Below are 4,622 nucleotides of genomic sequence, written 5' to 3'. Positions count from 1 at the left end.
AACAAAGCGCATCTATGCACGGAGGAAGGAGTGTGAGAGATGGTGCAGGTCCTGAGACAGATTATGATCACATACTTTCCCCAAAAGCTGCCTTGGAGCCAAAACCACCTCCCATTTCCAGACCTGGCTATGATGAAAGTCATATTTTTGGATTCTTGGGAGAGCCCTGGATTCTTATAATAAACACTCATTCTCTCACAGTTGGATGGGTCTTTATTCCATGATGAGACCACAGACTTTTAATAAGAGTTGACCAGACAGGTCTCTAGATTACAGGCCCCGTGCTGCTGAGTGAGGGCAGATCCAATACAAGAGAGATCAAAAGCAGGTGGTAGAACACACAACAACCTGGATGAGTCCCCGAGGCCTTATGCTGAGGGAAAGAAGGCAGGCTTAAGAGGTCACACACTGCATGACTCCATTGATACATTATTCTTGAGAAGACAAAACGGTAGTGAAGGAGGAAGATCAGGGGCTCCCAGGGGCAGGGCTGAGGGAGACTGAAGGAGTTTTGGGGGTGAGGGAACTGGTCTGTATCCTCACTATGGTGTTTCCACTGTGTTTAAAGACATAGAACTGTAAAAAGGAAAGGAAAAAGAAAGGAAGGAAGGGAAAGAAGAAGGGAGGGAGGGAGGGAGTCATTATGCTCTCAAGTAAACATGGTCACTAAACAGCCAGAGCAGAAGGAGGTCCAACTCTCAGCAAAACTGCCCTGGCGAAAGCTCTCCCCAGCGCTCTGGGCTTGTCTTTTTATCCCTCAGTGCTGCTTTCTCTTCTTTCTGGCCGGCAGTGCCTTCATAACAAAGTCAAGCCAAGGAAATGAGTAATGAGGGTGGAATTTCAGAGGCCAGCCAAGAGGGGAGGGAAGTTTTGATAGCTGGGATCAGAAGGTCTTGCTATGCCTCCTAAAATCATGCTGTTAGTATGGAAAATCCTCTCTTCTTCCTACAGATAATCTAGGTATGAGAAGAAGCGAGATAATCTAGAAGCAGCACTAAAATTTCTCATGGATAAAGAAAGAAAAATCCCTAAGCAGGAAACAGACTGAATATGAAGGTACAGAGAATTAAGGCAAAAGCAGTTTTTGGTCTAATCAGGTTGTTTATGTCAGGATTTGGGGGTTGGAATCATGGGTGGAAAGCAAAGGCCTTAGCCTCCTCTCATTTAAGCTCCTTAGGCCTTCTCCACAAGGCAAGAAGGGGCTGTCTGCATGGCCCGGCACAGCTGCCTGGCCTTGACCAACGATGACACCTGCTTTTCATCACTCCATTCCCCATACAGGTATTTCCTTCAAGAACCTTGCATAGAAGTATGGCCAGGGCAGGACAGAGATTGGACATTTCTGTGTTCCCTGACCAGAGGTCATCACAATACTACCCAAACATGTCATTTATAATGATGCTGTCCTATCACTGTAGATATTCTAGTGCCTGTCACAGTGGTTTGTCATACAGCACACAGCCAGTAACCAACACTTATGGAGCAAGGGGGTAAAAGGGAGGCAAATAGAGAAAGAGAAGGAGCAAGCAGGGAAGAAGGGCAGAAAGAAGGCGAGCCATCAGCAGCCTAAGGCTCACTCCCTCAGCAAACATGCTGCATGGGCCTGACAGCCACTCCTTCACCAGGGACTTACTGAGGGCTGAGCCAGAGATCTCCCTTTCACCTCTGCATATGCACCCCCATCCTTGTCCACCCTGCCCTGAGTCCCGGAAGAGCAAACTGTATGTAGACTGCACCAATAGGGCACATGGGTGGCTTCAGTCTCTGGGAAGCACCAGCAGGCAATAAGGGAGGGAGGACAGTAAGATCAGAGAATTGGTTCCCCTGCTTCCTCTCCAAATGTGGCCACAGACAGGCTGCAGCCATGAATAGAGTGGCCCTGTTCTCCCAGCCATGGGTGCCTCTGGGTTCCAGCAATCCCTCCCCTTCCTGCCTTCAGGCTTGGGCTCCCTGCTGTTGCTAGCTTGGGGTGCTGCACCATACCTTCTGCTTCCCTGCCTCCTACCCAGACTTTTGCAAATAATTATATTAATAAACTTTGAGTTATAGCTTTGAGGATACCAACTGCTTTCCGTAGGGACCCTGACTCATAGCAGCACTACTCAAGCACCAGGCACCTTGCTAATCTCTGGGACTACAAATATGGATTAGACACAGTTCCTCCAGGAGCTCACTGTGCAGCAGGCAGCCACCTAAGAGCAAATTCTAATCCAGGCTGGCATGTGCAGTGAGGGTGCCAGGCACAAGGGAGTGCTTTTCAAAGCCAGGTAGGCTTTTTTTTGCCTCTCCGCAAAGCAGAGAGCTCTGACTGCCCACTGCCCAAAATCCAGAGGGAATACTTACTCAGAGCTCATCTTGCCAAGTTGTTTATTGGTCCCTGCAAAGGAGAAACCTGTTGGGGACTTCCAATTTTTAGTTACAGAAACAAGAGCAAGTTCAACATGAAATCTAGCTATTCAACTGATGAGATTCATTAGGTTCTCCAACTGGTTCAGTACAGCCTTTTTAATCAGAACTTTTAGCTTCTGATTTCCCTTCAGTTATTTTTGCTAATTTCTTTAATTTTTGACATAAGAAGTATCACAGTACTTTTATTATAAACAAATAGGGTTTTATTTTTCTCATACAAGAAAGTTACAGATAGGCTGTTACTGGCAGTATTTCAAGACGGAGATTCCTTCTGCATTCAGCCCCACCAGCAGCAGCCTGTTAGCTTTTCCTCCCATGCTTGCTGCCTCATGGTCACAGGAGGACAGCCGTACCCCTGTGCATCAGGGACAGGTTCAAAGAGAGAAGGTGATAGGTACCTTTTATCCAGAAAGCAAAGACATTTTCAGATATCCCAAGCTGACTTACCCTTACATCTTATTGACCAGAAGTAGTGTACATGATCACCCCCCACTGTAAGCAGTGCTGGGAAATTTAGTATCTGGATCTCATTTTTGTGCCTGGTCATCCTCTTTTCTTGTCATTTTCAAGTTCATTTCCCCCTTTTTTACACCTAGCACAATCTCTGCTTACCTGTTCAGGAAGTCACTTCTCCAGCTCACCAAAGAGATGGTTCTGGGTCCTAAACATGGGACTCAGCTGGCAAACTTGGGCTGGTGGCTTTCAGTTATCTCTCAACTTCCCTCTTTATTAGGAGATAGTGGCATGTCCTGACAGGCAGCAGAAGCTTTAGCTATAATGACCCTGTATGAAATAAAAGAAGACCTGTGTTAGTGTATAAAATAATAGTAATTATATCCTGGAGGATCTAAACTGTAACTTGAACAGGATCCTCAGATAAGTAGCAAGAGAAGACTCACAAGTTTTTACAGAGGGGTAGATGGTAACTCTGCAGGTCAGGCAGGACTCAGAAGCATTGGCAAAGGAGATGGGGAAGATCACATACCACGAGGCTGGCCACCCACTAGCCATCTGCCATCTCCCATGGTCATCGTCTCCCTAGCCACTGAAATGCACAGAAACAGTGTAGCGGAAGGGTCCCAAGCAGAAGCTCTGGAGCCAGACCTGGCACTACACCTTCCTCGCACCATGATCCTTGTCAAATTCTTTGGGCCAGTTTCCTCAGCTTCCCCATCTACAAACAGAGATAATAACAGTAACCTACCTTATGGGGTTGTGAAGATGAAATGAAATATACATATAAAACAGTTTCACAGTGTCTGGCTCAGTGTGCTGCATGCTCCCCTCCCAACATATACACACACACCACCACTACTAACACCATTACAACCTTATTCAGGATCTGGGTGGAGCACTGACATCGTCCACTGCACAGAAGCACTCAAAACTGCTTGTTCTCATGAGATGTCCCTGATCATGAGCCACCCCTGTTCCTCATGAGGAGAGTCACAATGAACAAATTAAGAGGCGTTCTCCATGAGATTTACATCAGTAAGACAGGGCACAGTAAATAAAAGCAACAGATTAGTGCAATATTACTAAATCTCATCATTTAAGTTCTCACCTGACAGATTTAACAAATGAGATCTGTCTCTTCTTGGTGGATGCACTAGCATAAGTACCATCTAAATCAGGTCTGCGGAGAATCAAGTGACCTGACGGAGATCTATCTTCTGGCTCCATGGCAGTAATGCATGGAGAATTTGGAAGGATTTGTGCCAGGAATCAGAGAATGGAATGTTTGTCTTGAATTAACTAATTTTTATAATCAGTGTACCGTGAATGATATGCTCTCCCCAAGTAGATTTGTGACCTGCCTGAAGTACAAACTATGTTCCAATTTATACAGTCAATCTATTTGGTATTATGAGGGGTTGCAGCAATTTTAACACATCGGTAAAGATGGAAATCAGTTTATTTTCCTTACTGCTTGGCAGTAAGCTTTGTAAACAAAATAAGGATATATGGGGCTTCCAGGGCCAGGCCAGCCTTTTACTTCATGGCTGCTGGCTGAGGACAGGGTTTGTCCCCCTAGAGATTCCACTGTCAGAGACCACAAGACCACACAAGACCGCACAAGATCAAGTCAGATCCCCCCTGGCAACTATGCTCTTGAGTTCTTGGGAAGAGTCAGGTCTTCTTCAGGGCAGGCCTGTTGCTGGGTTGACAGGCTGGAACTGAGCTTTGAAAGCATCTCAGGTATTACCACACAC

The sequence above is a fragment of the Manis pentadactyla genome, chromosome 3 (assembly GCF_030020395.1).
Source record: "Manis pentadactyla isolate mManPen7 chromosome 3, mManPen7.hap1, whole genome shotgun sequence".
Taxonomy (NCBI): Eukaryota; Metazoa; Chordata; class Mammalia; order Pholidota; family Manidae; genus Manis; species Manis pentadactyla.
The sequence above is the reverse complement of the archived record's forward strand: the minus strand, read 5'-3'. Positions refer to the sequence as shown.